The sequence below is a fragment of the Rhinopithecus roxellana genome, chromosome 17, assembly GCF_007565055.1.
Source record: "Rhinopithecus roxellana isolate Shanxi Qingling chromosome 17, ASM756505v1, whole genome shotgun sequence".
In the NCBI taxonomy this organism is placed as follows: domain Eukaryota; kingdom Metazoa; phylum Chordata; class Mammalia; order Primates; family Cercopithecidae; genus Rhinopithecus; species Rhinopithecus roxellana.
Window position 1 is genome coordinate 96,223,434 of NC_044565.1, and position 13,439 is coordinate 96,236,872.

The following is a 13,439-nucleotide window of genomic DNA, read 5'->3' on the forward strand; positions in this document are numbered from 1 at the left end:
GTAATCTGATATGTAGCTATTGAAAACATTTATATGCTACTTGGGCTGAGTGTATGCATATAGTATTCATTGCCATGTGAAGTTTTCAGATCTTAGCCAGGGTTAGAAGCAGTTTTGTGACCTCCTTGGCAACACACACCAGATGGAGAAAAAAAGGTGCAAGTTGTCTCCTCTGGAGAGATTTGTGAACTAGGCTTATTGAGTGAAGACTTTGAGAGCTTATGTTTTCAATAAGAACCCTTTCGAGGTTCAGTGTTAGCATTTTGGTTTTCCTCTTAATAAATGGAAGAACAATGCGACACGTTAAACCTCCACATTTTCCAAGTAGATTGGCTCCGCGTGACAACAGCACAAACCTGAGCAGGCGCTGTGAGGATGAAGGTTTCTTGTGTATCAGAAGCATTTAAAAATGAGAGATCCTAAGATACCTAACCAGCGTAAGCTAGACTTGCCTATCCTTTACAACCACCTTGGGATTCTTCTTAATTGGACATATTTTTGGAATCCCAATCTTGGGCAGGGCAGAGGACAATGTGGTTTCGTTTCTTTTTCGTGCTAAATTCTCCAGAAGATTCTGGAACTAGGGTCAGTGCTAGATTGGATGTGGTGTGAGAGAGGAAGAGGAATCAAAGATGGTTTCTTATTATAATTGTAATTATTTTAGCCAGAAGTGAATACCATTTACCGAGATGGGATTAACAGAGCTGGGAAGCTTATTTGGGAACTACTAATGGTGACCAAGACATTGAAGCAGGAGTGTAGACGGACAGCTGAGAATTTGCGGGGGCTAAGTTCTGCAGTGCAATTTGGGAGAACCTAAAGGTCCCAGGGTCCAGAATTCTCTTACCTTGTTACTTGCTAGTTAGTATCTGGAATTCTTCCATGAGGTTCATTCTTTGGTTTTCTTGCCTGTGATTTTCATACAATATTTTCAGGGGAGGGAGGAGGAAGGGGAAGAGGAGTTACATCTAATTTACCCTAAAGAAAGAAGTAATGCGTCAAGGTTGTAGTGTAAGCTTAATTCCCATGAATGTCCTGGGAAGAGAGGGAAGTGGAGTTGAGGGGCCTGGAAAGGGATGAATGGGTAGACAGAGCATGGTTACTGTGGTCTGAATGTTTATGTCCCCCTGTAATTCATGAGTTAAAACCTAATCCCCATTGCAATAGCATCAAGAGGTGGGATGCTTAAGAGGATTAGGCCATGAGGGCAGAGCCCTTTAGTGCCTACAAAAGGAACTACATAGTTCCTTTTGTAGGCACTAAAGGGCTCTAAGGAGCTTTTTTGCATCTTCCGCCATGTTTTAAGGACACAGCAAGAAGGTGCTATCTATGAGGAACAGCCCCTCACCAGACACTAAATCTGCCAGCACCTAGATCCTCGGCTTCCCAGCTTCCAAAACTACCAGCAGTAAATTTATATTGTTTATAAAGTACCCAATCTGAAGTATTTTGTTCTAGCAGCCTGAACCAACTAACACAGTGGTGCTCCAGCATCTCAGGATTGGCCCCCGATTGAGGCATCACTGCTGTTGCTTGCAAGGATGAGACTGGTACAGCTGCTCTTACTAACTTCAGTGACCGTCATAGTGGGCTTAAGCAAGGTGCAGATTAGAGACTGAACACACTGGATTTCCACTACACCTTCTTAGGTACTGAGCCCAGCCCACTGGCCCAGCTGGACTCTTGTGACTCTTGTGGCATTACCTCTGCTCCAGCCCTGACAGCATCTCTTATCACAGCTCTGGTGCTTCATAGGCCACCGTTCTGGTTCATGGTTCTTAGTTATGTGTGAGCTTGACTTTGTTCTCAATCTAAAAGGTGTATTGAGTGAAATGCTGGTCTGGTGATAACTGTGAGCTACAGTTTGGTCTCTTAAGACTGGGAAATCTAGAAAATCCTCAGCAGTTTCCTAGGGCAAAAGAGTTGTGAGTTTTAATGCTTCAGTTCATCTGTTTAAAGTGGTTTGTTGACTTTATCCAGGTATTCTCAGTGGTTGGTTGTTACCTTTGTAAGGGAGTTGAAAGGTTGTATTACCCTGAGAACTGATGCCATAGTATGTGGGGTGTGATGCACTGAGCTTCAGAGACAGCAGCAAGACTTGGTTCTAATCACCATGATTAATCCACATGTTTTCTCTGTATTAAAAAGCCCTGAGTGTGTCCTGCTTGGACCTTGGCCACTTTGGAGAACAAGAGTCATTTTTATCTACAATTGTGTTGTGGGAAAGAAAAAAGTAAAGATATTATTATCAAAAACAATGTTTTTAAAAATGTCTTGCTATTTTAGTGCTGCTGAATTTTAAGTTTCTGTATTTTATACACATTCTACTTGAAGTAAAACTAATGTGATGTGGTATAGAATTCCAGGATGTAGGAGTCAATATAGGTGGCTCTACCATGTACTAATGAGCGGAGGTCAGTTTTTAAAGAAATGAAGGTACAGGAAAATGCAAGGAAGAGACTCTACCATTTTTAGAAAATAGACATACTTTCCCTCATCTTCCTACTAAGTACAATTTAAAATTCTGGACTTTATATGTAAAACGAGCATAAGATGCTGAAAGTAGATAGAAAAAGGTAGACCAGCCAGGCACCTCAGGACCTGAGGAAGAATGCAGTGGTGATATGGGCTGAACCATGTTGCCTTAAAATTTATGTTGAAGTCTTAACCCACAGGACCTCAGAATGTAACTATAGAAATTAGGCCTCTGAAGGTGATTATGTTAAAGTAAGTTCTTTAGGGTGAGCCCTAATGCAGTCTGACTGGTGTCCTTGTAAGAAGAGAAAATTTAGACACCAGAGAGATGCATGCACAGAGAGAAGGGCATGTGAGAACACAAGAAAGCAGCCATCTAAGCCCACGAGAGAGGCCTTCGGAGAAACCAAACCTGTCGACACCTATTGATTTTGGACTTCTAGCTTCCAGAACTGTGAGAAAAAGGAATTTCTGTTGCTTAAGCCACCCAGTCTCTGGTATTTTGTCACGGCACTCCTAGCAAACTAATACAAGTAGTGAGTTCCCTGGGTTTTCTTTTTGCCTTCTATATTGCCAGCCTTGGAGCTGGATAAGTTATTAACCAAAGAGTGCCAACAGACACAGTCAAAAACCCCAACAGAAACCTATTCACTGCTGCCAGCATACCAGGGAAAGGGCAACCTAGTAAAAAGGAAAACTTTTAAACAGGAATGGCTCTACTGTAGCCAAACACCACATGAAAAACACTACAGCCCTACCCCATCCCTTCCAGCAAAGACCACGTGGGGCCTGGAGCTCCACCCTCACCTAACTTTAACAAGATGCCTCAACCTGCCCCCACCCCCACTCTTTGCTCTGGTGCTGTCAGCAAAGGCCTGTAGAGGCTTGGGACTAGAAGGCCTGAGCTGAGATTTGCATCTCCACTGGGTAGTAATGACCCCAACCCCATGGCATCAGCTGCCTAGTGGAGAGTCAGGGTCTTCAGCACTTTCAATAATCAGCAATAATAAGGCAACCTCAGTAAAGGCCACATGGGGAACAGTAACAAGCTCCCCACCACTGACACCCTGAATGTTACCAGTGGAGGCCTGGAGGGAAACCTGGGCTTCCACCTGCTACCTGACAGTAAAAAGGCAGGTTCCCCACTTCACTCCCTGGAGCAGTCAGAGTAGGCCTGCTAAAATTCAAGATTTAAATCAGACCCAGAGTCTTACAGCACTCAGAACTGATGAGGTTTAAATCAAAAATTACTCACCACACCAGAAACCAAGAAGATCTCAAGGTAAATGAGAAAAGATAATCAACAGATGCCAGCACCAAGATCACATACACATTAGAATTATCAGACAAATTAAGTTTTAAAGCAGCCATTGTAAAAATACTTCAAACAGCAATTATAAATACGGTTGAAACATGAATAGAAAATTTCAGCAAAGACAAGATACGAAGAACTAAATGGAAATTTTAGAACTGAAAAAATAACAGATAAAAAGCCCTGTGGATGAGTTCAGCAGCAGAGTGGAGAGAACAGAAGATAGAACAATCAAAATTACCCAGTCTAAATAAGAAATAGAAAACAGACTGACAAAATGAACAGAGCCCTGGAGATACGTGGAACAAAGCATCTGTTGTGTCATTGGGATCCTAGAAAGAAGAAAGAGGATGGAGTTGAAGAAAATTTAAGGAAGAAGAGCTGACAATTTCCCAAATTTGACAAAAAAAAAAAAAAAAAAAAAAAAAAAAAAAATCCAAATGCTGAGTAACCACCAAAGAAGATAAACCCAAAGAAATACATGCCAAGATATATCATGGTTAAACTGAAAATTAAAGGCAAAGACATGGTCCCTAAGGCTGCCAGAGCAGAATGACACTTTACCCCCAGGGGCAAAACAATTAGAGTGGTAGCAGGTTTTTCAGTGGAAACCACTGAAGCCAGAAATAAGTGACACAAGTGCTGAAAGAAAACTGTCAATTCAGAATTCTATATCCAGCAAAAATGTCCTTCAAGAATGAAGAGGAAATCAAGACATTCTCAGATGAGGGGAAATTATGAGAAATGTAAATGAGCAGACCTCTAAAATAACGACAGTTATCTAAACAGGAAACAAGGAATCTTGTGGCATCAAGCAAGAAGAAAGAACATAGAATGAAAATATCAATAAATGCAACAGGCTTTCCTTTTCCTTGTAAGTTTTCTAAATTATGTTTGACGTTTGAAGCAAAAATTGTAGCATTCTCATGTGGCTGTCTGTGTAAAGGAAACAGTCAACTATATTATTACATATCAGAAGGTAAAGGGAGGTAGCATTTCCACACTTCACCCAAATAGGCAAAAGTTGACACTAGTAGATTTCTGGTAAGTTATATGTAATGTAATACCTAGAGCAACCAGCAAAAAAAGCTATACAAAGAAATGTACTCAAATGCACAAATAGAATGCTATTAAAAAAAAAAAAAAAAAAGTACTACAACCTTCAGGAAGGCAGGGAAGAGAAAATGAAAACTATAAAACAAAGTAAAATGGCAGATTTAAACTTTAACATAACAGTAATTGCATTAAGTGTAAATGGTCTCAGCACCAATTAAGAGATTGGCAGAGTGTATTTTTAAATGGCCCAACTATAGGCTATGAGAAACTTCAGTTAAAACAGTATATGTAGGTTGAAAGTAAAAGGATAGAAAAAAAATACTGTGCAAAAATCAGAGGAAAGCAGGAGTGACTGCATTAATATTAAATAAGGAAATTCTTTTTCTGAAGAAAAAGAAAAAAAATTGCAAAGGTCAGAGAGGAGCATGACGTTATAATAAAAGGATCAGTCCACCCAAAAGATCCAGCAGTCATAAAGGTGTGTGCAGCAAGTAACACAGCTGCAAAATATGTGAGGCAAAAACTGGTAGACCTCAGAAGAGAAATAGATAACCCAAAATTATAGTTGGATACTTAAGCCCCATTCTCAACAATTTATAGGGTAACTAGACAGGAAATCAGCAAGGATATTGAACTCAACATCCACCAACAGGATCTAATTTGCATTTGTAGGACACTTCACAGAACAGTAGCCGAATACACATTTTCAAGTGCCCACTGAACATATACCAAGGTAGAACATGTCCTGGTCATAAAACAACTTCAACACATTTAAAAGAACTGGAATAAAACTGAGGGACCACAATGGGGTCAAACTAGAAATCAGTGACAGAAAGATAACAAAAATATCCTAACACTTGCAAACAGTGCAGCATACTTCTGAATAAGCCATGAGCCAAAGAGGGAGTCTCAATAATAATAATTGTTGAAAATATATTGAACTGAATAAAAATGTCAAAATTTGTGAGATGCAGCTAAAGTGCTGAAAAGAAAATTTGTAGCAGTAAAATTCTAGTATCAGTAGAGGAAAAAACATCTCAATAGTTTGAGTTTCTACTTCAAGAAATTTAAATGACGAGCCAAGTAAGCCCAAAGCAAGCAGAAAGAAGGAAATAATAAGTGCAGAAATCAGCATTGAAAACAAAAAGCAACAGAGAATATCAATGAAACAAATTACTGCTCCTTAAATAATAAAAGCCACAAACCTCTAATAAGACTGACAAAACAGAAGACACCATTAATGGGAATGAGACAAGCGATGTCACTTAATAGACATTGAAAAGGTAACTAGGGAATACTAGCTGCAACTCTGTGTACATAAATTTGAAAACTCAGATGAAACGGGCAAATTCCTAGGAAACGTATCCTAGGAAATTCCTAGTATGAAATTTGTAATTTGAATAGCATATTTAATGATTTAATTCATAGTTTAAAATCTGAAGGAAAAAAAAATCTCCAGGCCCTGAAAGATTGGAGAATTCTGCCAAACATTTAAAGAATTCACACCAATTCTATACAATCTCTCCCAGAAACTAGAAGAGAAAGGAACATTACCCAACTCTTTATAAAGCCAATAATATACCTGATACTAAAACCAAAGAGTACAAGAGAATACAGACCAGTATTCCAAATTCATTCAGATGCAAACAGTTTTAATAAAATGTTAGCAAATTGAATACAGGAGTATATATAAAAGGAATTATTACCAAGTGGGGACTATTCATGGGATGCAAGGACTAGCTCAATATTTGAAAATCTTCATAAAAAATCTCATGGTCATAGCACATACTGCTGAATCACATTAAATATTTCGCCTGTATCATTTATGCCTGTTGTCTATCTGACAAAGCTTGAATTTGAAAGATTATGTTTAAATAAAGGGAGGAAAACTTAAAAGGCATTGAAAAGGACTAAGGAATCAGTAATAATCACTAAAAATGGAATTTTGTTCATTCAGTGTTAAAAGCTTGTCATTGACAATATATATGGGTGAAGGTGATAACACCTGATTTTCCCCCTTTGAAAGGTGGTAAGTTGCAGTGATGTAATATGCAAATGTGAGGCAGAAATGGTGATACAGTGTTTCTTCACTGCTTCCCAGAACAACTGTGCCTGAGCATGCTGGACAACTGGAGAGGTCACTGGATAGTTAACCATGCTCTTTATTCCCAACTTCATGATCAAATGGCAGGAGGCAAAATCCATCTGTTAGTGCAGGAAGGACCCACTCAATGGGGTTCCTCTCTGCATTTGGGCTTCTTCAGTAATAGATGCTTACCATATCCCGGTTTATTTTCACAAAATTTGTTTCTCAGCAAGAAGAGAAAGGGATCTCGAAATCAAAAAAGAGTAAGATGAGAGAACTCAATTTAAAAACAGAAGCAGCAGCAAAGCACGAAATCACATCAAAGGCACAACACATCATTTGCAGTGGAGTCTGACTCACTTGCTTCATAGATGCTACAATTGCTGCTTGCGTGGGCTTCTCCTTGGTGCCATTTTAACCCTGTGGAGGTGCAGTGACATAGTACCGTGCTTTTCTCTCTCCAGCTCATCTTATGTTAGGTGTGTTGGGAAAAAAAAGGTACCTCATTGGAAAGACACAACTTTTTATAAATCCCAATTCCCAACTGTACTTACCTGTTTCCCTGTTTACTGCAGTAACCTGACAGGAGAAGCAGGGTAGATCAAGAAACTGCTAGAAAAGCATCGGCCTGGTTTATAGGCAAGTCAGCTGCCTTCCCAGAGCCTTAGCCTGAGTGGGGCCGTGGATTTCCTGTATCTAGCCTTGCTACCACTCCTTATGTTTGTACACTACTAGTTTTATTTTAGTGGAAGTTTCAGAGGAATCAGGGACTAGATCTCTTCCTAAAGGCTCAGCAGGGATAGAGCAGTGAGTTGCTGTTGTACTTGAAAATCACCATTGGGTATCCCATTGGCTTCAGACTTTAAGAAACTTTCATCTTCAAACGCAGAGATTTCTATAAACAGTTTTTACAACTGTTCACTTGCCCTGCTGGAAGCACTTAGCTTTGTGAAGCGCCCATTCCATTACCAGAATTCTGAGCAAAAATTGGCTTCACTGAGCAGCCACTCATGGGGCCTGGTTGTGCCCTTGGGGCTCTCCAAGAACAAGACAAAGATTTTCCTCTTGATAGCCCTTCAGATGTTTGAAGATGAGCAGTCAGGCCAGTCCTTGGACTCTGCTTCTTCTAGGCTTGACGTCCCCAGCATGGGTTCTCTGGGACTCGGTCTTCTCTTTAAAAAGATGGGGGTAGGGATAGCAATGCCTGTTCACACACCATCTTTCTGTCTTTAATCTAGCTGTTGGTCTGTGTATTACAGTAGGGGTTCTTGTCCTGTGTTGAAGAATCAGCTTTATATAAAATGTCTGGTTTACAAAATCCTGGCGAGTAATTCTGATCCATGGAAGAAGACAGTGCTGCTTGTTAAAAACGGGCCCTTAAGGGAACAGGGGATATGATTTGAAAAGCTCATGGCCAAAGGTCTCTGGCCAACTTAAACAAACTGCTGGGCACTGTGGCTCACACCTGTGATCCCAGTACTTTGGAGGTTGAGGCACAAGGATGGCTTGAGACCATGAGTTCAAGACCAGCCTGGTCAACATAGCGAGATCCTGTCCGTACAAAAACATAAATTATCTGGGCATGGTGGCACACCCCTGTAGTCTCAGCTACTCAGGAGACTGAGGTGGAAGGATGGCTTGAGCCAGGAGTTCGAGCCTGCAGTGAACCATGATCACACCACTGCACTTTAGCCTGTGTGACAGAGTGAGACCCTGTCTCAAAAATAAAATAAAATAAATAATAATAATAATAATAAAACAGGCTTCACACCTGACAGGATTGAAATCTCACCTGTAGTCACAGCACACTGCTGTTCACAGGTATCTAGCTGCAAGGGCAGTGGTTGAGTGGAAGAAAATGTTAGTTTGCTGTTGCCAAGCCAGGTGTAGGTTCAAGAAACTCCAGGCCCAAGAGGCATACTTGGGAGGGAGGAGGTGAGACCCTGCTGTGGTGGGGCATAAATAAGCTAATGGGTGGTGGGGACAAGGGAGAGGAATAATGTGGTGTGGGAAAGACCTCCACATCTGAGTCATAATCCCTCCTCTGTTCCTAACTCACCTTGTATCCCAGGAGCTGTCCATCATTCAATCTCTCTGGCCATCATCTTCATATGTAAAAATGAGACTAGATCCATTTTTCCCTTCCTTGGTGTAGTCAGGATCCATTCGACACGTATTAAAGCTCACTTACTCTGATGGGCTCTGTACTAGGCTCTGAGGGTTTTATAGTGAACAAAAACAGGTGTGAGCTTTTCCTGGGGTTCAGAGTCTAGCAGGGTTGCAGAGCAAGGGGGATTGAAAACAGGACTATTAGGAGGTAGGGAGGGGGCCAGGTCTCATAAAACACATCAGGGGATTTCGTCTCTATCCTAAGAATAACTGGAAACTTTCTCTCTGGATATATTACAGGAACTGGAATGGATATCCCTTTAAATAAGGGATCTCATGAACTTGAATGGGAAAAAAAATGAACCTATTTGTTTCTACTAACGGCTAACTCAAATTTAGCCTTTTCTTCAATTACAAATGTAGGCAATAAACTGTGATGGAAATAGCTCTTAGCTGGGATTCTGCCACGTATAGAAATCAGATATATCATCACATTATAGTTGTTACAATTGTCTCAAAATGTCATTTGCTTTCACTACTTTGAAATTACAATAGCTGTACACCTACCAGTAAGTCTTGTTACTTACAGCATGAAGAAACACATTTTTTACTATCTCATAAATTTGTCTTTTAAAAGGTTGGAAACTTTTTCAATATAATTGATTTCCTTTGTAATCCTGTGTACTTGGTTTTATGCATTTACAATAGTTATTCTTAAAGACTTCCAGAGACAAAAAAGGTAAAGAATGTTTGGTTTGAAATAAATGACCAAATAGGAGTTCTGTCTCCAGCAGTATGACAGATTAATGTAAATAAACCCCTGAATGGGAGCACATGAAATGCTGGATATTATTTTATATACACTTTCCTTGGATGATAAATAAAGAATCTGCAGAGTCCCAAAAGGAAGGGAAAACCAGCTTTTGCTTGAAAATATCTGCAGAATCATGTAGAGCTTGAGAATCTTTGAAAGCTGCCAAGGGCTCAGGACAGGAGATAAAGTTGAGGCCAGATTACCCTGCATCAAACTGAGCTCCCAAAGGCTCTACCTTGGTGCACGGGCCAATGAGAGATAAATCCATCACACAGAAGTGGGCAGTGAGGATGCTTTCTTTCAAATTTCAGTTTGGTGGGAGTGGACTGAGAACAGTAAGTACAAGGTGGCCCTCTTTGGTCTGTAAATCCACAAGCACAGAATTTAAGGTGGTCCCAGTTTGGTAGACTGCATTGCACTCCAAGCCACTAGCAAAAGAAAATGCCAGTGCTGTCTGGAGAAATTCAACTTAACTCAGCTTTGAAGTGTTTCTTAAAAACAACATTCCAAAAAGAATGAGCAGGTCATGGTTAGAAATTACATAAAATCGCCGGGCGCGGTGGCTCACGCTTGTAATCCCAGCACTTTGGGAGGCCGAGGAGGGTGGATCACGAGGTCAGGAGATCGAGACCACCCTGGCTAACACGGTGAAACCCTGTCTCTACTAAAAATGCAAAAAATTAGCCGGGCGTGGTGGCGGGCGCCTGTAGTCCCAGCTACACGCGAGGCTGAGACAGGAGAATGGCCTGAACCCGGGAGGCGGAGCTTGCAGTGAGTGGAGATGGCGCCACTGCACTCCAGCCTGGGCGACAGAGCAAGACTCCGTATCAAAAAAAAGAAAAAAAAGAAATTACATGAAATCAAGGAGACAGTCACTGTGAATGAGAAACCATAGATGGTAGGCAAAAAGAGGTTCACAACGACCTCTGATACCGGAAATGACAAAAATATGAGAGTGTTTTATACATTTAAAGAAAGAGAAACTTGAAAGTCTAAACAGGGAACAAGAGATATAGCCCAAGCATATTTGAATAAGAAAGGAAAAATATAATTGAAATTTACATACGTGAATACAACATTCCAGAAAGCTCTAATAGAATGCGGGAGAGACGCTATTCAAAGAAAAAAATGGAGGAGAATTTTCCAAATTGTTCGAAAGACACCAATCCTCTGATTAAGCCCAACAAGCTTCAAACATTAATATTTATGGACATAGATGTGAATGTAGATAACAAGACAAGTCGGTGTCAAAACAATGAAAGAGGACAGTATCACCTACAGAGGAATGGTTATTAGATGAGTAATGAAATTCTTAACATCAGCAGTGGAAACCAGAGACAGTAAAATAAATTCAAAGTATTGATGAAATAACCAAGAATTTTATGCCAAGTAAAACACGGGAAAGTGCCGAGCAAATTTGAGAGTTTACCACCAAATGACCCTCACTGAATGGATTCTGAAGGATATGATTCAAACCAAAGGGAAATGATCTCAGATGCATGGGCTGAGTTTTGAGGAGAAACAGTGAGCTAAGATAATTATGTGACAATCTAAACAAACCACTGATGATGAAACAAAGATCATTTGCAGGGAAAATAAAGCAGACTAGATTTAAAATGCCAAGTTGCAGTCATATGTAAGTTGGAAGGGGGAATGCAAGGCCCATGTATTGTCCAGGAGAACACTATGGCTATTGAGTCCCTTTAACTTATTAATATGTATGAAATAAGGCAAACACCAATAGAAGAGATCAGTGTATACCTTCAGTGGAAGTAGAGAGAGAAGAGTCCATGAGCAAAAGAAAATAAAAGAGTCCAAAGGAAGGAAGAGAGGAGAAAGGAGCAAGTAAAATGAAGCAGATCAAATGTTCAAAATGTGATTTATCAATAAAACCAAATCACTAATCACAGTAACCATAAGCGGACTAAAGTCTCCAGTTAAGGTTTTGTTATATTTTAGAAACAAAACAAAATTCAGCTGTGTGCTTATTACAACAGAAACACCTAAAGCACAGAAAGATTAAAAGTCAAACAGTGGAAAAGACAGACCAGGAAAATACCCAAAGCAGGCAAGTATAGTCATATTAATATCAAAGGAGAATTCAAGCAACAAGTATTATTCAAAATAAGGAAATTTCCTACATAATGATAATTCCATTTACTGGGAAAAGGCACTGATTCTAAATTTATGTATGTATGTATATGAATTGTGCATAGCCTCATGATATAAAAGGAGAAATTTTAAATCTATCATCATAGTAGAAGATTGTAACACATTTCTCAGTTATTAGTAGATGAAACAGACAAAAAAAATCAGAAAGTGGAAAATGTGAACGGTAAAACTACGGAGCTTGAATTAATGGGCGTTTATGGCATCTGACATTTGGAAAAGACACACTTCTTTCCAGCACACGTGGAACGGTTGCTGGGACTGACACACCCCAAACATAAGGCTCAACCAATACACTTCAAAGGATTGAAATCCGCCCGACCACTTTTCTTACTGCAATGCAATTCAGTTGGAAAACACAGCATGTAACATAATTAGAAAAGTTCACTCACTTGGAAATTTAATAACAATATATGGGTCAAAGGAGAAATCATAATTGAAATTAAAATGTCACCATCTAGTGTTTTACGTCAAACACGTGGGATACAATACTTGGAAGGAAACGTAGAGCATTAAGTGCTTGCCTTAAAAACAAAAATGAGAAGACTCAAAATGGAGCTAAGATCGAATTGAATCAAAGACCCACAGAAGTAGAAGGAAGGAAATTAAAAGGACAGAAATGAATGAAATAGAGAAACAAAAGAGATCAACAAAATAAAACACAAAAAACTATGTATTGGAAAAGCATGGTTCATTTTTTAAAAAACACACAAATGGAAAGAAAAAAAGAACATAACTGCAGATGCTACAGAGAAATACAAGAGAGAATAAGAACTGCTGTCAACACACTTTAGAACTTTAATAGAGTGGATGACTTCCTAGAAAGACAGAACTTAGCAAAACCAACTCAAAGAGAAACACACAATCAGAATCATTCTTTACCTGTAAAAGAAATACAACCAACAGTCAAAATTTTTCTCATAAAGAAACCAAGTCAAAATGGCTCAATCTGAAAGCTACTAAATTTTCAAGAAACAACTATTTCATTCTCACCATTCTTACACAGAGAAAAGAAAACAAAACCCTCTCAATTCATTTTATGAGGCCAGTATAACCTTGATACCCAAACTGCAAGAACACAACCAGAAAGAGAACTGCAGGCCAATTCAATCTCACTTTATGAACATGCATGCAAAAATTCTGAACAGATATTACCAAACCAGATCCAGCAATGAATAATAAAAGATGGTACATCATGATCAAGTTGGGTTTATGCCAGCAACTTGACTACTATTAGAATTGTTATTAATAAAATTCACCTTAGTAACAGATTTAAAAGTAACTTAATAAAGAAAAAAACAGAATTAAACATCCATATAATGTATGACATTAAAAAAGTCAGCATATTTTTAGAAGGAAATTTTTTTTAACTTGAAAAAGGACATCTACAAAAAAAAAAAAAAAAAAAAAAAGTCTAG